Here is a 22,457-nt window from a genome sequence, read left to right as displayed (position 1 = left end):
AAACACTGTAATTTGATGTTTTGTGTATGTTGCAAAATACATATGTTTTTGTGAAAGTCAGTGGATTTTGATAAATTGTAATGCAATGACCATGTCACTAGGAAGACAAATCTATGTGATAAGAGGGAAAGTTCATAAGGTTTGAAGTACAAATGTTACTAAGGAGAATTGTATGCCCCAGTTCAGGAAGAACAAAAGATGGCTGGCCCTCTGTATCCATAGGTTCCACATGCCACCAACTGAAATTCCATCCGCAGTTCGTTGAATCCACAGATCCAGAACCTGTGGATAGTGAGGGCAGACTATAATAGAAGAATTTACCTTATCTGTAATACCACAAATACCATACCACAAAAATGGCATATTTTCAAAATGTACATGTTACTAGGTCTCAACAAATTTCAGCAAGTTAGTATTACAAGGAGCATATATTTCCACCAAAGTACAATAAAATTGTAAATCAGCAATAGCTGTTTCACTTTAAGAATGCTAAAAATAATACACACAATATTAAAATTATTCATGGATGAAAGAGGAAATCATAAAGAAACTATAAAACATCTAGAACTGAATGGCAATGAAAATTCTCCAAATAAAAACTTTTAGGATACTGCTAGAGAGGTACCAAGAGAAAAAATGCTTATCTTTAATGTTTATATTCGAAAAAAGAAAGAAAAAATTAATGATTTAAGTATTCAACTCAAGAAGCTAAAACAAGTAGAAAAAGTACTGAACTTTAGGGAAAGTAAAGGATAACTAATAAAGGGTAGAAATTAATGAATAGAAAATAAAGCAATGGCAGAGACTGACACATTTAAGACAAATTTTGGTTCATTCATTCAACAAATATTTTTTGACCGTTACAGGTACCAGGGATTCATAGTGATCCAAAAGGATGAAAATCTCTGCTCTTATGGAAATTATATTCTACTTGGGAGACAGAAAATAAATAAGATGAACAAATAAAAAGTATAGTATGCTAGATGCTGATAGGTATTATGGAGAAAAAAATGAAGCAAGGAAGTTGGATATGGAAATTACATGGGACCTGGGAGGTAAAAATCTTAAGAGGATCTGGTTCTGCAAGATCTCAAAAGAAAGTGACTTGTGTTCTTTTAAAAATGAATATAATTGGATAACTGGAAAATCTGATCAAAAATTAATAAAAGGAGAGCAACAGTGTACACTGAAATAATATTAGCACTGTGGTAGATGATAAAAATATTTATATGTAATGTAATATATATCTGTGAATATATATAAACAGTAATAAGTATATAAATGATATTAGGAAAGCACTAGATCACATAAGTATATATATAATACATTTTGATTAGAAAATCTTAAGAGAATTCAGTGTACTACTTCATGTAAGTAAATTTGGAAACACAGTCAAAATTAATACTTTTTTAGAAAAAAATTAAGCACCAAAGCAGACTCAAGAAGAAATAGTGAATCAGCCTAAAATTATTTAAAAAGTTGAATCAGTATTCAAAAATTTAACCTCAAACCACCTTCCAGGAGCAAATGACTTTAGAGATGAAATCTACTAAACTTTCAAGAAACAGATTGTAGTGGGTTGAATGGTGACCTCCCCAAAAATTATGTCCACATCAAATTACTGGTACCTGTGAATATTAACTTTATTTGAGCAAACAACCATTGCAGATGTAATTAAGTTAAGGAACCTGAGATGAGGTGATTGTCCTTGATTATCCAGGTGGGCTCTAAATCCACTGGTGTGTCCTATAAGAGCTACACAGAGGAGAGAGGCACAGACAGAATAGGAGGAGGACAGGTGACCCTGGAGGCAGACTGGAGAGATGTGGCAATAGCTGCCAGAAAGAAGAGACAAAGAATCTTCCCTAGAGCCTCTGCAGGGAGCTTGGCCCTGCTGACACTCTGATGTTGGACTTTCGGTTTCTAGAACTGTAAAAATAAATTTCTCTTGTTTTAACCCACCAAGTCTGTGATAATTTCTTAAAGCAGCCTCAAGAAACTAATACATGGATAATCCCAATATTATAAAAGCTGTTCCAAATAATAGGAAAAAAAGGGAGAAAGCTTGCAACTCATTTGATGAACCTAGTACAACCTCAATACCAAGTAAGCTAAACTCAGTTATGGCAGATACATAAATTTCAAACAGAAGGTGAGCATCCTGAAAAATAATATACTCTATCTAAGAAGGGATTATCTTTGAAATGCAAGGGTAGTTCAACAGAAAAACTATTAATCTTTATTAACAACTTAAAGAAAAAAAGATACAGAATTATCTTAACAGATACAGGAAATGCATTTTATAAAATTCAGAATATTTACATGATTAAAATAAAATTCTAAGAAAACTAGGAACAGAGGGAAAATACCATCATGTTAAAAAAAAAGTTATTAAAAACCTAGGGCAAAACTATTTGGTGATGAGATATTTTAAGATCAAGAATCCGACAAGGAGGGGGACAGGGATGATGGCCTACAGCCAATGACTCACTAAATAGGGTAGAAAAGGCTAGTTCTGTTGCTTCCAGGCAGGATGACTGGGAGATGCCAGTATGCTCCAGAGCTCTTGGGTGGGTGTCAGGCCATGGCTAGGTGTCAGCTCAACCCACATATTTGCCTAGCTGTTTCCCCTGCCCTCTCCTGATCCCCTCACTCTCTTGCAAGTTTCAGCTGAGAGCAATTCCCCTCAATAAATCCCTTTGACAAGAAACCCTATCTCTGACTCTGCTTCTAGGAAGCCCAACCCTAAGGCACTGAACAAATCTCAATGTCAAGTTCCCTGACTAGATTATTCCGCAGAGAAAATATTCCCTGTCATTGCTATGTAATAGCACAATATAGCCATATCTAGTCAGATTCTACAACAGAAACATTTTAGGCCAGCTGACTATGTGGACTGAAATGAGGGTTATTGATCTAAGAAACCTGACATTTTCCAATATTCCCAAATCATTATGATTTTCTCTCTGCTTTACCAGTTTTCACAAAGATGGTATGTCACTTGATGTCATAGAATACCACCACTAAATTCTCTTCCAGGTCTTAAACATTATGATTCAAAAACATTAGATTATATGCGATCTTTGAACTTCAGAACTTGAAGAGGCCCCCAAATCATTCCATCCATCTCTCCTGTTTTCCGACGAGGGAGAAGAAAGCAAGAAAAGAGAATGACAACCCAATCCAGAATTTCCTGTGTTCTCTGAGCTCTAGGTCCAGCAAAGGAAAGGAAACAAAGGTTCCCTAAAGTGATAAGGGCTCATCTTCGCAGGGACAAGGAGACAGTAGCAGCCCTGTCTCTGCATCAACCACACTGTGGCAGAGTCAGATGTAGCTCAGAAGGTACATCTCAATTCCCAGATAGAGCTCATTCCTGAGGAAAGATGACAGTCATAAGAGGTATGTCAAACTGCCAACGTCCCACTTTGAACGATAAAGATTTCTGCCACAAAACACAGCCCTTCTCCATTTGTAAAATGGAGAACTGAGTCAAATAGTTAAACAATTCAAACAAAAATGATGACAACGATAACCATCACATGCCGAATGTTTACTATGTCCCAGGCACTTGATGCCCTGAAATCCTGTGATGTGGATTTCATTATCATCATTTTGACAATGAGTTTACTGGACTCCAAAGCCTTTCAAGCTACTTAACTCCAAACCTTCACAACAGAACTGCTGGTTCACCACCTTGAATTTACAAAAAATTCACCTGGGTTTCTTGCTTAAAATGCAAAATCCTGAGCTCCACACTTAGGGATTTAGATTCTGTAGATATAAGATGGATCCAGAAATCATCACTGAAAAAAAAAATTAGGTGATTTGAATTAAGATGGTCTTATGGTCACACTCTGAGGATCACTGACTTTCACCCCTCTTAGTTATCTAAACATCTACTCCTCCATCCTCGAAGTAGGAAAAGAAGCAGTAAGGAACTCTACCATAAAACCATAGGAAGAGTTGCTGGCATATTTCATCTTCTTTGCACAGCGCTATCTTTTAGGAACTCCTATATCCATCAGACAAATACTTAAGAATAATTTTGCAGCCTAATGTTGAATTCCTCTATCAGGTTTAATAGTAATGATTTTAGCCACACGTTTAGTACAGTTACTTTGGTGCACTACCAAAAGTCAAAAGTTGTTGTAGTTATATATACAAAAAATACAATGCTTTACAAGTTGGTCAGGATATCAAGCATTAATCCAACTTTATTATTCTACAGGCAAGAAATTAGTCACACGGTCACAGCACGCATTTTTTGGCAGTAATCAAAACAAGAACCTACTTCTCTTAACTTAAAACTGTGCTTTAGTTATATCTGGCTCTTTGTCCATAAAATATTTTTAGTATATGGTATTCTAAAAGTCTTCCTAACCCATAAAATTTCAGTCAAATTAAACTATTTTTTAAAAGCCCAGAATGTGTTTAATTTTTCCTTCATTTTGAAAGCAAAGTCCCTGGGAAAAAAGTACTTGGCTTGCCTATACATCCAATGAGGAAAACAGAACACATGTAAGAACATGAGCTGCAATTTCCTTTTTGACATGCAGACAACTTTCAGAGTGAAGATTTCTGGAGTACAAATTCTACCTATATTCATTTATCACTTTGTGCTTGTAGCTTATATTGGAGCTGTGAGATGATCTGTATTTTCCAAGGAATGGAAGGCAAGCCAGTGAAGCACACTTCTGCAGTACTGTGAATCCCGGGGTCACCAGGTGATACTTGAGGAGGCAGAGAAGTCTGGGATTCTCAACAATCCCGCAAAGCAAGATGGCCCCACAATGGAACCCAAAACAGGGAAGACTGAGGTCCCAAAGCCAGCAGTTAATCATCACAAAGATATAGGAAAAGTGTTCAAATGAACTTCACTGGTAAGTCATGCTTTAAAAACAATGACCACATCTTCTTTATCCATTCCTCTGCTGATGGACATTTAGCTTGCTTCCATGTCCTGGCGATTGTAAATAGTGCTGCTATGAACATTGGGGTGCATGTGTTGTTTTGAATATTAGCCATAAAAAGGAATGAAATTGGGTCATTTGTAGAGACATGATGGACCTAGAGCGTATATCATACAGGCTGAAGTAAGTCAGAAAGAGAAAAGCAAATATCGTATAATAATGCATATATGTGGAACCTAGAAAAATGGTATAGATGATCTTATTTGAAGAGCAGAAATAGAGACACAGATGTGGAGAACAAATGTATGGATACCAAGGGGGGGAGAGGGGTGGGGTGGAAGGAACTGGGAGACTGGGATTAACATATATACATTATTGATACTATGCATAAAATAGACAACTGATGGGAACATACTGTATAGCACAGGGAACTCTACCTAATGCACTGTGGTAACCTAAATGGGAGGGAAGTCCAAAAGGGAGGGGATATCAGTATGTGCATGGCTGATTCATTTGGTTGTGCAGTGGAGGCTAACACAACATTGTAAAGCAAACATACTCCAATAAAAATTAATAAAAAACATTTTAAATCAACTATACTTCAATAAAATAAAGAAAAAATAAAATAAATCGAACATAAATAAATAAATAAAAACAATGACCAAAGAAAAGTCAAGCATTTCAGTTTTTAAAAGCCACTTCAGGAAACCTCTGAGTTGATCTATGTCGATTAGACTAAGCCAAAACGCTAATGGTGAGCAAAATTGTTCTGTCTACAAGAGCTGACTCTTGTCTATTACAGCAAAAATGGAGGTGAGAGAGCAGAGGAGGGGTGAGGAGTAAATCATAGGATTTAAACACATGGTGACAAGGCCAGGTGCCCAGGGATAGAGAGATTACTAAGAAATTTATGATATGGTAATTTCAATTCTGAGTCATGGCAGTAATTTATTTTTAAGTTCCAATGTACTCTGGACATCTTGTAGTCAAGATACAACCATTTGGAACATTTAACATCCATGAAAAGAATGTAAAACAAGAATGTAAATGAAAAAAATTTTGGATTTATTTTCATCCTTTGTGTTTTTGCTTTATACCTTATCTTTAGATTCCAAGATCTCTAAGGATTTTCCAGAACATGATCGCATTTAATATCAGAGATTTAGCAGGGGACTGATTTGCTGGTCTTGGGTGTGGCCAGTTCCAGGAATTTTATAACTTAGGGCTTGACAATTAGAATAAGAGCTGAGACCTAAAACCAGATAGTTCCTATTCTAGAGACAGACCTTTGGGGCTTATCTTCTGGTTTCAGCTTCTAAATAGACAAAAAGATAACTGGGATACAGAAGTGAAGGACCCCATCCTCCCTACACTGATTGTTAAGACATATAGGGGAGACTTCAGAGTCAAAGTCAACTTCATCCTCTTGTTCTCCACTCTAATTTCAGTTCCTATTCATTTTGCTTTGGAACTATTTCAAACATCTGGCCCTTTTTCTCTTTCCCACTATCTTTCTGTCTCAGCACCCAGACCATTGTCCAATGTCTATCTCTGCTCCTATTGTGCCTGCATGATGATATGACAGTTAACCTCCTAGAAAACAAGTTTGATCATGCCATGTTTATAGACGTCCAGAGGATGGGGTTCAAATCTATAATATGATGTTAAACTACCCTTCAGATCCTAGGTCATGGGTTGGCAAACTATGGCCCATGGGCCAAATCTGACCCACCAACTCTTTTTGTACATAAAGTTTTACTGGAACACAGCCATGCCCATTTGTTTACATATTGTCTATGGCTGCTTTCACACTGCAAGTATAGAGTGGAATAAGTCTCTCCTGAGCCATAAATATTTACTACCTTTACAGAAAAATTTACCAACTCTGATCTAGGCTTCAATCCACTTTTTCAGTCTCCTTTTATGTTTGTCCCCAACATGTTTCCCATATTCTAAAATTCGACTGATTTATTTACTATTCCCCAAACATATCATTGTGTTTTAAGATTGCTCACTTCTGAAGAACACATTGTTCATGCTGCTAAAACTGCTAAACTTCCTTTCTTTCTTCAAGACGCAACCCAAATATTAGAATCTCTGTGAAGACTTCCATAACTCCCACAAGCAGAGTGGCTCCTCTGTCCTCCATTCTGTCTTAATACTTTATATGTGCTTCTGTTATACCATTTATCGCCATCATGTTGCACTCATTAGAGCCCCTTACTAGCCTATGAGCTCTGTGAGGGCAGTTGTCTGCATCTTTGTGTCCCAAATATCTTGCAAAGTGCCTGATTTATCTAAGTATTCAATAAGTGCTTGATGAATGAATGATTTGTAGACAATTCCTATGAATTTGGAACACTGACAATAGGGTGTTATGTTTCATTTTACTCGTTTAATTACCTTAGTCATCTCACAGAAAAGCGTGCTTTGTTCACAGAGAAAGTTTAAGAGATAGTATCCAAAATGATATGCAATTTGGGACTTCCCTGGTGGTCCAGTGGGTAGGCCTCTGGCTCCCAATGAGGTAGCGCCCAGGTTCGATCCTTGGTCCAAGAACTAGATTCCACATGCATGATGCAACTAAGAGTTCATGCCACAACTAAGGAGTCCACATGCTGCAAGGAAGATCCCTCATGCCGCAACTGGGACCCAGTGCAGCCAAAATAAATAAATAAATAAATAAATATTTTAAAACAACAACAACAACACGTTGATTTGCAATTTATCCTTACCACACACACACAAAAGAGACAGAAAGCCAAGGTGAGTAGCTTATACCTTAAGAACAGTATATTCCTATCAATGAGATATCAAAAGAAAAATGTGGGTGTTTATAAAACAGAATCTTTCTATTTAATCAATTCTCTTTTTCTGTTGTAAAGGAAGAAAGAACAAATGGCAGAGCTGAGTTTTAATGAAGGCTATACACTGGCATCACTTTCCTTTTCCTTAATAAAAATCCACTATACCAAGCAGGAATTTACCCACTTTTCAAAAACCATACATAAAACTCTCCTCAGTCATTATGTAAATCTCTGTAGTGACAAACTGACATATTTAATGTTGGGTCAATCTTAGCCCGAAAGGTACTTGTGGGCTCCCACGTTTCAGAGTTGGAGTTACTAAAGAGGTGTTAGAAAAGGTAGAAGTAAATGTGGCACTATCTAGCCCATTTTTCTCTCATGTTATGTTTCTCAATAATTCTCAAAACAGAACCAAGCACATTTCTGAAAGATCAAAGTAATTATTTTTCATTTAATAGGCTCATACAAACACTGGAATAAAATATTCAATTCATACCACTGAGATTGACTAATTTCTTTGATATCTACTATATAGAGAAACAATTCTGTTTTTATCTTTGAAAGAGCTCTAGTCCTGTAGTTTCTTGAAAAGCTAATATACACTGAAAATTAACTGGAAGTAAAATATGGGCAGGTTCCACAGATCCCCCCTGGAAAAGGCTCTTATGCTGAAGTTTGAACACACACGTTGGTGGCTCCCACTTGGTCCCTAGGGCAGATCGGAGCCCCACTGCCTTGTGCAGTGTCAGAGCATCCCTCCAACCACTGTTGTTGCACTGGCGAGGGTAGGGTGTTAAGTCAGACATTATTCCATTCATGTCTTTGGCCCATGCCAGTCCATGTCCTTTAGCCCAGTTCCTATAATAGCAAGAATTATAGGAGGCTACCATGGTTGAAAATCAAGTTCATATCCTAGGGTTGAAAATGAACTGATTTAGAATCAGAAGATCTTGAGCCAAGTTTTTAGAATCATTTCTAAGCCTTCATATTGTCCTCTGAAAAATATAATAGTACACCAATTGTAAGGATGAATTAATAAGTTAAAGGTAAGAAATGAATCCATAAAGCCAGAAGAAATACATATCAATTTAAAAAAAAAAACCTTTGGGTGAGAAAGGCTTTCCTAAAACATGAAAACAAAGGAAAAAACCTGAGAGGAAAAGACCAGTGGATCCTCCTCTGAGGGTTTAGAAAGCAAGTTCTCAGTCAGAATTGGGTGAGTTGTGTGGGATTTATGGCCTTAAAAGTGGTTACCTTTTCTCCTTTCTATGTTTGAACAGGGATTTGAAATATTTCCTCAACACGGCATGCCCTTAAAAGGCCCAATGTGTGTATATTTATTTTCCTGTTGTCCCAATTACATTTTTAAAAAATTTTTAAATTTTATTTTAATTTTTTTATACAGCAGGTTCTTATTAGTTATCTATTTTATACATATTAGTGTACACATATCAATCACTCAATTCATCACAAACACACAAACACAACCCCGCGGCTTTCCCCACTTGGTGTCCATATGTTTGTTCTCTGTATCTGTGTCTCAATTTCTGCCCTGCAAACCGGGCAGAAATACAACTGTACCATTTTTCTAGGTTCCACATATATGCATTAATATACGATATTTGTTTTTCTCTTTCTGACTTACTTCACTCTGTATGATAGTCTCCAGATCCATCCACATCTGAACAAATGACCCAATTTTGTTCCTTTTTATGGCTGAGTAATATTCCATTCTATATACATACCACATCTTCTTTATCCATTCGTCTGTCGATAGACATTTAGCTTGCTTCCATGACCTGGCTATTGTAAATAGTGCTGCAGTGAACATTGGGGTGCATGTGTCTTTTTGAACTATGGTTTTCTCTGGGTATATGCCCAGTAGTGGGATTGCTGGATCATATGGTAATTCTATTTTTAGCTTTTTAAGGAACCTCCATACTGTTCTCCATAGTGGTTGTATCAATTTACATTCCCACCAACAGTGCAAGAGAGTTCCCTTTTCTCCACACCCTCTCCAGCATTTGTTGTTTGTAGATTTTCTGATGATGCCCATTCTTACTGGTGTGAGGTGATACTTCATTGTAGTTTTGATTTGCATTTCTCTAATACTTAGTGATGTTGAGCAGCTTTTCATGTGCTTCTTGGCCATCTGTATGTCTTCTTTGGAGAAATGTTTATTTAGATCTTCGGCCCATTTTTGGATTGGGTTGTTTGTTTTTTTAATATTGAGCTGCATGAGCTGTTTATATATTTTGGAGATTAATCCTTTGTCTGTTGATTTGTTTGCAAATATTTTCTCCCATTCTGAGGGTTGTCTTTTCATCTTGTTTATGGTTTCCTTTCCTGTGCAAAAGCTTTGAAGTTTCATTAGGTCCCATTTGTTTATTTTTGCTTTTATTTCCATTACTCTAGGAGGTGGATCAAAAAAGATCTTGCTGTGATTTATGTCAAAGAGTGTTCTTCCTATGTTTTCCTCTAAGAGTTTTATAGTGTCCAGTCTTACATTTAGGTCTCTAATCCATTTTGAGTTTATTTTTGTGTGTGGTGTTAGGGAGTGTTCTAATTTCATTCTTTTATATGTAGCTGTCCAGTTTTCCCAGTACCACTTATTGAAGAGACTGTCTTTTCTCCATTGTATATCCTTGCCTCCTTTGTCATAGATAGTTAACCATATGTGTGTGGGTTTGTCTCTGGGCTTTCTATCTTGTTCCATTGATCTATGTTTCTGGTTTTGTGCCAGTACCATATTGTCCTGATTACTGTAGCTTTATAGTATAGTCTGAAGTCAGGGAGTCTGATTCCTCCAGCTCCGTTTTTTTCCCTCAAGACTGCTTTGGCTATTCGGGGTCTTTTGTGTCTCCATACAAATTTTAAGATTTTTTGTTCTAGTTCCATAAAAAATGCCACTGGTATTTTGATAGGGATTGCATTGAATCTGTAGATTGCTTTGGATAGTATAGTCATTTTCACAATATTGATTCTTCCAATCCAAGAACATGGTACATCTCTCCATCTGCGGGTATCATCTTTAATTTCTTTCATCAGTGTCTTATAGTTTTCTGCATACAGGTCTTTTGTCTCCCTAGGTAGGTTTATTCCTAGGTATTTGAGTCTTTTTGTTGCAATGGTAAATGGGAGTGTTTCCTTAATTTCTCTTTCAGATTTTTCATCATTAGTGTATAGGCATGCAAGAGATTTCTGTGCATTAAGTTTGTATCCTGCAACTTTACCAAATTCATTGATTAGTTCTAGTAGTTTTCTGGTGGCATCTTTAGGATTCTCTATGTATAGTATCATGTTATCTGCAAACAGTGACAGTTTTACTTCTTCTTTCCCAATTTGTATTCCTTTTATTTATTTTTCTTCTCTGATTGCCGTGGCTAGGACTTCCAAAACTATGTTGAATAATAGTAGCAAGAGTGGACAACCTTGTCTTGTTCCTGATCTTAGAGAAAATGCTTTCAGTTTTTTACCATTGAGAATGATGTTTGCTGTGGGTTTGTCACATATGGCCTTTATTATGTTGAGGTAGGTTCCCTCTAAGCCCACTTTCTGGAGAGTTTTTATCAGAAATCGGTGTTGAATTTTGTCAAAAGCTTTCTCTGCATCTATTGAGATGATCATACGGTTTTTATTCTTCAATTTGTTAATATGGTGTATCACATTGATTGATTTGTGTATACTGAAGAATCCTTGCATCCTTGGGATAAATCCCACTTGATCATGGTGTATGATCCTTTTAATGTGTTGTTGGATTCTGTTTGCTAGTATTTTCTTGAGGATTTTTGCATCTATATTCATCAGTGATATTGGTCTGTAATTTTCCTTTTTGTAGTATCTTTGTCTGGTTTTGGTATCAGGGTGATGGTGGTCTCATAGAATGAGTCTGGGAGTGTTCCTTCCTCTGCAATTTTTTGGAAGAGTTTGAGAAGGATGGGTGTTAGCTCTTCTCTAAATGTTTGATAGAATTCACCTGTGAAGCCATCTGGTCCTGGACTTTTGTTTGTTGGAAGATTTTTAATCACAGTTTCAATTTCATTACTTGTGATTGGTCTGTTCATATTTTCTATTTCTTCCTGGTTCAGTCTTGGAAGGTTATACCTTTCTAAGAATTTGTCCATTTCTTCCAGGTTGTCCATTTTATTAGCATAGATTTGCTTGTAGTAGTCTCTTAGGATGCTTTGTATTTCTGTGGTGTCTGTTGTGACTTCTCCTTTTTCATTTCTAATTTTATTGATTTGAGTCCTCTCCCTCTTTTTCTTGATGAGTCTGGCTAATGGTTTATCAATTTTGTTTATCCTTTCAAAGAACCAGCTTTTAGTTTTATTGATATTTGCTATTGTTTTCTTTGTTTCTATTTCATTTATTTCTGCTCTGATCTTTATGATTTCTTTCCTTCTGCTAACTTTGGGTTTTGTTTGTTCTTCTTTCTCTAGTTCCTTTAGGTGTAAGGTTAGATTGTTTATTTGAGATTTTTTCCTGTTTCTTGAGGTAGGCTTGTGTAGCTATAAACTTCCCTCTTAGACTGTTTTTGCTGCATCCCATAGGTTTTGGATCATCGTGTTTTCATTGTCATTTGTCTCTATGTATTTTTTGATTTCCTCTTTGATTTCTTCAGTGATCTCTTGGTTATTTAGTAACGTACTGTTTAGCCTCCATGTTTTTGTGTTTTTTACATTTTTTTCCGTGTAATTGATTTCTAATCTCATAGCACTGTGGTCAGAAAAGATGCTTGATATGATTTCAATTTTCTTAAATTTACTGAGGCTTGATTTGTGGCCCAAGATGTGATTAATCCTGGAGAATGTTCCATGCACACTTGAGTAGAAAGTGTAATCTGCTGTTTTTGGATGGAATGTCCTATAAATATCAATTAAATCTATCTGGTCTATTGTGTCATTTAAAGCTTGTGTTTCCTTATTAATTTTCATTTTGGATGATATGTCCATTGGTGTAAATGAGGTGTTAAAGTCCCCCACTATTGTTCTGTTACTGTTGATTTCCTCTTTTATAGCTGTTAGTAGTTGCCTTATGTATTGAGGTGCTTCTATGTTGGGTGCATATATATTTATAATTGTTATATATTCTTCTTGGACTGATCCCTTGATCATTATGTAGTGTCCTTCTTTGTGTCTTGTAACATTATTTTAAAGTCTATTTTATCTGATATGAGTATTGCTACTCCAGGTTTCTTTTGATTTCCGTTTGCAAGGAATATCTTTTTCCATCCCCTCACTTTCAGTCTGTATGTGTCCCTAGGGCTGAAGTGGGTCTCTTGTAGACAGCATATAGATGGGTCTTGTTTTTGTATTCATTCAGCAAGCCTGTGTCTTTCGGTTGGAGCATTTAATCCATTCACGTTTAAGGTAATTATCGATATGTATGTTCCTATAACCATTTTCTTAATTGTTTGGGGTTTGTTTTTGTAGGTCCTTTTCTTCTCTTGTGTTTCCCACTTCGAGAAGTTCCTTTAGCATTTGTGGTAGAGCTGGCTTGGTGGAGCTGAATTTTCTTAGCTTTTGCTTCTCTGTAAAGCTTTTGATTTCTCCATCGAGTCTGAATGAGATCCTTGCCGGGTCGAGTAATCTTTGTTGTAGGTTCTTCCCTTTCATCACTTTAAGTATATCATGCCACTCCCTTCTGGCTTGTAGAGTTTCTGCTGAGAAATCAGCTGTTAACCTTATGGGAGTTCCCTTGTATGTTATTGTCATTTTTCCCTTGCTGCTTTCAATAATTTTCCTTTGTCTTTAATTTTTGCCAATTTGATTACTATGTGTCTCGGAATGTTTTTCCTTGGGTTTATCCTGTATGGGACTCTCTGCACTTCCTGGACTTGGGTGGCTATTTCCTTTCCCATGTTAGGGAAGTTTTCAACTATAATCTCTTCAAATATTTTCTCGGATCCTTTCTCTCTCTCTTGTCCTTCTAGGACCCCTATAATGCGAATGTTGTTGCGTTTAATGTTGTCCCAGAGGTCTCTTAGGCTGTCTTCATTTCTTTTCATTCTTTTTTCTTTATTCTGTTCCACAGCAGTGAATTCCACCATTCTGTCTTCCAGGTCACTTATCCGTTCTGCCTCAGTTATTCTGCTATTGATTCCTTCTAGTGTAGTTTTCATTTCAGTTATTGTATTGTTCATCTCTGTTTGTTTGTTCTTTAATTCTTCTAGGTCTTTGCTAAACATTTCTTGCATCTTCTCGATCTTTGCCTCCATTCTTTTTCTGAGGTCCTGGATCATCTTCACTATCATTATTCTGAATTCTTTTTCTGGAAGGTTTTCTATCTGCACTTCATTTAGTTGTTTTTCTGGGGTTTTATCTTATTCCTTCATCTGGTACATAGTCCTCTGCCTTTTCATCTTGTCTATCTTTCTGTGAATGTGGTTTTTGTTCCACAGGCTGCAGGATTGTAGTTCTTCTTGCTTCTGTTGTCTGCCCTCTATGAAGCAGATGTTTTAACGGCACCTTATGTGAAGCTCCACGTTAATGATCACTAAATATTAATTAATGATGGTGATAATGACTGGAGTATTATTTTTATTAAAGTACAAGGGCAATATGGAAATGCGGTAGTCTCCCTTTATCCAGGGTTTTGCTTTCTGAGGTTTCAGTTACCTTCGGTCAACTGGAGTCTCCTAGAGAAGCCGTGGGGGTTCTTTGGATGAAGAAGCCCTCCAAAATTCTCATGGTCCTGAAACAGGAGGGAAGGAGGCAGGGCAACCTTTGAAAGAATCTGTCCCATTTACTTTTGACTGTTTCTACCACATAATGTATTTTCCCTGTGCATAGTGTTATGGCTGTCCTAGAGATGTGCATATTTTCCTTATTCATTTTTCTTGATGTATGAATGCCAGACACACAGGAAAGACATGCAAGAATTTAAAAATTATACAGACCCAGAGAGTCCAGAAGAGTTAAAATCCATGTCTGTGAATGTGAATGACTAGATAGACTTTTTAACAAAGTCCAAGACAATGATAAACTGTGAAAAACATTTACAGCATTTATGCATGAGTCCAGCCTTCTTAGCAAGTATCTGGCCTGCTCTGGTTCGCAGGGTGGGGTGTGTAGTTTGTGACATGTACTCCTACAATGGGCTTCTCAACTCATAATCATCAGCAACTCAGTTAATGTAAATCCCTGACAATGGCAAGTTTAGTTGATAATTCTGTCACCAGTTTCTATCTTTTTAATGTATTTTTGGAGCATTTTGATAGGAAGCTGGGAGAAGGTTTACTAGGCACATCCAATTTATCACAATGACAACTCAAAAGTTGAGAGTCATGAGTGCCTCTTCAAAATCCCCCACTCATGATATACAGGTATTAGAGTTTTAAAGTCTGCTAAAGAATAAAGACAGAAAATGCGCTAATTGAGGGTGGTACAAGGGAATTTAAAATCCTAATTTTACAAAAATGTAGGCAGTTTATTTTATTGTACCCCCGAAGGTAAGTAAGCACAATGTAATTGGGGAATACTTCCATTAACAAATGGTGATAGCTGCGACACTTTGAATTGGGTTAGAAATTTGGAAAAATACTGCAAAATGGATTATGTAAATATGAAATCCTCAGAATACTTATAGAACCCAAGTTTGCATTATTTGTCTCTGTATCATTTGTAGATATGTATAATTTGTATACAAATTATTATAGACTGGAGCTGTGAGATGACTACAGTAGGGCTCAGAAGGTCTGCATCCTGAATATCATCAACAAGGGAATTCACTTCTGACAGGGGAAATCAAGTACCTCACTGTGCCCTATCGCCCAAAGTATTTCTGGTTATTGGCCCTCAATGAAATGTAAGCCCCTGGAGAAGGTTGGAGAAGGTCATCTGAAGTGACTAAGGGAATAAACAACCAGGCTTCCTGCTCACAGGACTGAAGAAGACCGGGAGAAAAGTAGAGTGTAAGTTCAAACAACGAATAGTGATTTCAAGAGGTCAGGTAGATTTTCTTATTTATTTTCTTTCCTTCTTTTTCCCTCCCTCCCCCCCCTTCCTTGCTCCCTCTCTCTCCACACACACACACACACACACACACACACACTCAGGCAGGAATTTTTACAAGGTATATATTATGCTCTGTTAATGGGCTTAACAACATATTCAGAGGAAGCAATGTTGTTTGCAGCAGAACCAAACTTTTCAAGGTGACATAGGGAAAGACAACCTTGGGTGCCAGGGACAGATCTTGAGCTGGCTGGTTGGCTGGGCCAGTTCTGTTGCAGCATTTCTGATGCTTTTACGACTGCATACTGCATGATAAGTGTTCTCTTCCCCTCTTGCTTCTCTTGTGCTTTCAAATATTTATATGAAATTGGCTGTGGAATTCCTACACTCCCTTGCTGTAATGCTCTTGTAAGGTGCTGATTCTCAGCACTGACTTCAATAGAACACAGGGGGAGAAATTAGATAAGGAAATACAACAGAAAATAGGACACAAAACAGAAATAAGGAATGCATCCCTTTTCTGAATTACCTCAAATGAACCTTTAAGGGTTCATGGGGAAAAATTTCAATAGCAGACGATTCTTTCCTAAAATACAAGGACCAGTATAATTACTGAGCATTCTATAAGACTCTAAATGAGTCCTTAAAAGCATGGTGTGTGTTATCAGTGTGGCTGCCATCTTATGATGGATGTTTTTTATTTTTCCTTTGGTTTTAAGAGACAAAAAATATGTTACTACCATACAAAATTTTTTTCCTTTGGTCTTAAGAGAGAAAAATATATAACTACCATTTACTGAAGGGCAGATACAGTAGAAAGCACTTTGTATTATTTCACTGAATCCTCAAAACAACAGCCTTTCAAAGTGGGATATTGTAAAACATACTTATTTTGTAGATAAATGAGGTTTATAGAGGTTAGAAAATTGCTGAAGGTCATATAGCTATTAATTGATGGGGTCAGGATTTGAATCCAGATCTAACTTGACTCTGAAATACAAAATCAGAACCACTTCCCCACACTTCTAGCTAAATTACAAAGCATCGATGTTAGTCTGCTCTACAAATTGTCTACAAATATATGGAGAGCTGTCGTGTGGCAGAAGGAGAAAACTTTACATTGTGGGTCCAAGGGTGAAGCCAGTAGGTAGACGATTGAGGATGGCAATGACAGGTTCAGAGTCTGGGGTCCCTCATACTGCCAGAGCCTGCCTGGTGGGCAGAGTGTTCATAAGCCAGCTTGTCATGCCACAATGCCATCCTGACAACTTCTAGCAGATGCCTGGATTTCCTACTCTCCCTGGCTTTTCCTCTTCATCTGCCCCATGGCTCAGAGCTCACCGGTCTCTTGGGCTCTGTCATGTTCTCCCCTCCTGCTGTATACAGGGTTCCTTGGCTCACCCCCAAGTCCACTGACTCTATGGAGGGACCCACAGTGACCTCTTCTGTTTTTGCCAGTGTCTGATCTCAGCCAAGACCCAGGTTCAGCTTGTTACTCCCTCACTCAAGCAGACAGCTGGAAGGAAGCCCGTTCTGTTGCACAGGAAGAAGTCTGTCCCAGGAAGCAGATCTTGATACCATATGAGGAAGAGCTTCCTAGCAGCCAGCGCTATCCAAAGATTAGATGCTCTGCCTGTGGTAGTAGTTATAATTTTTGTCATGAAGGGTTTCAAATATAATTGTGTGAGGATGTGGTGGGGATAGCATCTGTACCTTTTGATACAGTAACAAAGACTCCCCAAACCTCAGTGGTTTACAACAACTCAGGCTTATTTTTCACTCAGGGTAAAATGTCCACCGTGGTTGTTGTGAATATTCCCTTCATCATTCTCCCTTGGAGGCCCAGGCTGACAGAGCAGCCTTTACCAGGGACACTGCAGGTCTCGTGTCAGAGGAAAAAGAGTCATGACAAACCATGAGTTGTTTCTTAGAGCCATGGCTCAGAAGGGACGTTTGTGCTCATACTTCATTGACCAAAGCAAGTCCATGGACACTCCTGAGTTTAAAAGGGTGGGGATGTATAGTCCTTCCTCAGGGAGGGGCACTACAAGTCCTCTGGCCAAGCTTGGCATCAATGGGCACGGAAGCATAAGGGGCAGTGAATCTTTGGAACAGCAACATAGTCTCCACAACGTCTGTGCCAAAACAGAGATTATAAAAGTACTACGAGGGTGGTTTAGGCTGGATGATTTGTAAGTTTTCTCCTAACCTGGAGATTCTATGATATGCCAGCGTTCCCCAACCTTTTAGTGGTGAGCAATTACTTTTGAAATATTGGGGCAGGGAGATGAGGGCTTGAAGCAATAGAGACAGTAAAGTTCCTGGAGCAGGTTGGTAGGGCTTCTCACTACACCCTTCTGTGTAGATGCTGTCTGGTCTCATGCAGCACTGCCCAAAGGAAAAACAGTGAGAACCTCCTGTGTAATTTTAGACTGTCTAGGAGTCATGCTATAAAAGGTAAAAAGAAGTGGATAATATTCATTTGAATAATATATTTTATTTAATCTAACATATTAAAAATAGTTTCAACACAAAATCAATATAAAATTATTAATGAGATATTTTACCTTCTTCGTTTCATTCTAAGACTTCAAAATCTGTGTGTTTTTTACACTTTGAACACATCTTAATTTGGAGTAGCCATATTCTAAGTACTCAATAGCCACAAGTGGCTAGTGGCTACTGTAGTGGACAGTGTTAGTTTGGTGGAAAATGGTCAGGCTCTGGCATCAAACAGACCTGGATTTGGGGCTTCAGGTTTGGGGAGGATCCTGAGCTGTTGCTATTGAGGAGAGATGGAGAGAGGAAGCAAGAATGAAGAGGGTTTTATCTATACCCCTAAGAGGCAGGAATATTGTATCATGGTTAAGATTGCAGGCTGGTCAGACAGACTGGATTTGAAACTGACTTGATTGGAAATCAACTATGCCACCTAGTAGCCCTGTGGTCTTAGGTAAGTTATTTAACTTCTCTTACTCCCGATTTTCTTACCTGTAAAAAGAGGAAAGTTTAACTTCCCTTGAACGGCCTATGCAGGGATTGTTAATAGCATACCTATGTGGCCTGGCACATAACAGACAATAAATGGTTATTTATGATAACATTTGTATTATTATTTTTGTGAAGAAAGAAGAAGGGTAGAGGGGACAAACATCATTGCCACAAGGAGGGGAGGATGTTAATGGCAGTCAGGGAACAGGTCAGAGTTTATAATCAGCAAGTTATACCAATGAGTAAGCCAATTGCTCAGGTAGAGAATGCTGGTCTACCCTGCTTTCCTTTACCATTCACTCTGCAGATCTTTCTAAATCACTCGCTTCCTTTAGAACCGTTCTCCCTTTAACTCAACTTCTTCCATCTAGCATACTCTGCTCCAGTAATCCTAGATAGAAAGGCTCTGCATTTCACACTCAGAGAGTTTGGAGAAAGAATATAGTTCATAAATGAGAATTAGGTCTTGTGTGATAGAGAAAATTTGAGTCAAGATGGTGTCCACAGATCTGACTACGACCTCCAGTAGCCTAACTGTTGCTTATAATGGAGTCTCGTCTTGAGACAGTGAGCCATTTTGTTTCTGGCCAAATCTGGCATCCCATGCAGGCACAAAAATGAAGAGACCCTGTCCTAACAATGATCTGTAGCATCATCATCAGGGGTCCAGCACAGAGCCCAAGAGAGCATAAAGAGACAGAGAACATACAAGAGCATAGCCCTTAATTAATGAACTTTACCATTAGGGTTGAGAGAGGAAGAACACTGAGGGGGAGGTGTTAAAATATGACTAAAAGCTGCAGCCAGCCCCTCTTCTTTGGCTCTGTCTTAGGAAATTCTTCCCCTAAGTCTTCCTACGAGCCAGCCAGACCTCAGGTTTTTTACAATATGAGCATCTTGGGAGCTAGCACACACTGACTTCAAAACTGTTATCAGCACCTTCCCTGGGATCAAAAAACAAGCAATACGGATTATACTCTCAGACGCCAGGTTTGAGAAAGCTCACAATACACTAATTTTCCAGGACAATGAGTGTCTCAAAGTTGATCCCTGATCCTGCAGCAACACAGAGAAAGAGCTACGTCCTCTGGCCAGCCAAGAAGTCCTGTTTTCTTAGCAACTGGCACCATTAGCCTAAGAAGGGGATAAGCAACCATTGGAATTTCAAATGGCGAATTTCCCAGAAATGCATTCTTCTTTTCTGAGAACAGCACAGATTGGCTGGCTTCAATGAGGTACCTGGGGTGATATCCTGGCACCCAAAATACAGTAAAAATATCGCCTTGGTGTTTCATAATAAGAATCATTTATAATTTCAATTTGCTATATACCTTTACCTTACATGGTTGAAAAAATTGTATTTTTCTAGCAGTAAATCACTAAACATCATCTGGAATTTTCCTAGGATCAAATAACAATGTACACAACTGAGATAAATCACAAAAAGAGAGTTTTTCACTCTATTTGATCTTGCTATTTTACATGAGTAAGAAAACAGATGAATGTTTTATGAACTTCACTTTCATCATGAATAATATTGTATATGACATTTAAACATACTCTTAATTATTTACCACATTTTTTCTGTTAACTTCTGGGCACTTAAAAATGAATTGAGATTTGCAGGGGTGAGGGGGTGTGATTTTGCATGAACATACCTTTCAGCTTTTCTGTGCAATCTATTCATTTCAAGGACATTCCCGTATAGAATCCAAATTCTGCATTTCCTTTGCACTGCAGTTTAATGAAACCCCAGCATTTTTCTTGCTCCAAAAATGCCAAATGTAGTTAAGAATGCCTTGATAATATGCTATTGCTAAAAACTATTTATATTCATAGATTCCTGACAGTTTACTGCTTTTTGACATGGTATCTCTCATTGTAGAACTTTGGCCAACATGTATATTTATATATATATATATTACATGTATATTTATATTACATAATTAACACATATATATTTTTCCTATATTTTAGTCTCCAGTTGCCACCAAACATACCTACACTCTGAGAAATAAAAATATGTAAAGCTCTTATTATCAGGATACAATTCTAGATATACATCTATAAATCATCTTTAAGTGGTTATGAATATTTTAGAAGTGAGGAATAATGTATACGAAAGCAGGATGCCCTAAATTTCAACCAACGTCAGTTGGTTGAAAAACTCATTACCACCGAGTATGAAATTAAAAGACAGACAGAACTACTTGCTTCTGTAAAGTCGATATGTGCAGGGGCATGTGTATAGGCATGTGTCTTTGTGCCGTATTCATGAGAGTTGAAAACATTTTGAGAAAGGAGATCGTCACATTCCACTTTAGGGAAAAACATGCAGTGTCTTTCACAAGCAAATACACAGGAACATTTATTTTCTCTTCGTTACAATTTGGGCTGGAGAGGGTGAGTATGACTGCCATGGCAGGTAGGGAGAGGCGCTGGTCCAGGGATCAGGAGGATGGGAGAGAGAGAGGGCAACCCCACAGATGTGCCATCACAGTCTCAGGTCTACTGTGTAACTTGTCAGTGGGTGGTTTATTTGTGGAATCTTTCCCTGCTGGTCACACAATGAGTGGGCGCTCCTTCGGATAAGCATAGCTAAATCCTGTTTGTATCTCATTTGGGGAGCATAAGACCAGGGCAGGCCTATACATCATCATTGCAGCCATAGAACGCTTTCCCCCAACCTGCGTTTAAGCTGAGAATATGGTGCCTTATGGGGATGGCCAGAGTTCAACATCTTTGGCCTCATTTTAAAAAGTTAACACACCATAATGCTGTGCTCATTCTTGCAACAGCAAGTATGTGAACAACCTAAAAAGAGAGAATAAATTTAAATGCTGTTAATTATGCTTGAGGCTATGACACTCCTTCCTAAGTAATTATGAGAGGGACACACGTCCCCAGCCTTTCTGGTTCCTGGTAGTTTACACAGAAAGAGGGAAAGGTGCATTGCACACATCTATCAAGTCCTTGGTCTCCCTGCTTCCCCGATAAACTGCGGGAGCCTCTGTCCAGTATTTGGAAAACTGTCTGCATATCTTTAGGGCCACAAACTTGCTGTGAAGAGGGAGCTGAGTCAGAAGGGTGCCTGCGATGATAGAAATAAACACATTTTTCCTTTGTATCCTTATTAGAATAGAATCAGAGAAATTCTGAGTGTGCTAAGGAATTATCTGTTTCACAGAGGCAGCCACTGAGGCCCAAAGTTGCATGGCTGGTGCATGTAAGAACTTTCAGTTGTGCTATCTGCTGTACACAAAGTCTGCACTCATCCACGGAGTAAAAATAAAGACAAAAGAAAACAGATAAGGAGTGGTTAGTGTTGAGCCCTAGGGGCTAAAGTGACTGAATTTTTTTTTTTCTTTAACAAATCTGTCACCTTGAGAGTCTCCCTTGACCCCTTGCCCCAGATACTGGAGGGAAAGCAATGCCGGGCACAGCTGAAATAGGAAACGTGACACGTCTGGTGCACTGTCTTTGGCAAATGGATTACAGGAAACACTGATGTTTTTTGATGTTGTTTCAGTCGTGCTTGGGGACAGTCTGGAGTTGTGGGGTGGACCTTGGCAGATTACACATGTATCAGAGTTCAGAGGTTTATTTGTTCTTGTAGCGATTCCAAATACTCCTGAATGCGGCACAGAAAATGAATTAAGAGGGAACAGGGCAGCTACAGGTACTTACAGACGTGAGGAGACTTAATAAAGCTTCTGTTGAGATGAGAGGACCTTAAACTCCATTAGCAGTATCCTTGGGAGAAAAGAAAAACAACAAACAAACTACCATGCTAG

This window comes from Orcinus orca, chromosome 2 (assembly GCF_937001465.1).
Source record: "Orcinus orca chromosome 2, mOrcOrc1.1, whole genome shotgun sequence".
Taxonomy (NCBI): domain Eukaryota; kingdom Metazoa; phylum Chordata; class Mammalia; order Artiodactyla; family Delphinidae; genus Orcinus; species Orcinus orca.
The sequence above is the reverse complement of the archived record's forward strand: the minus strand, read 5'-3'. Positions refer to the sequence as shown.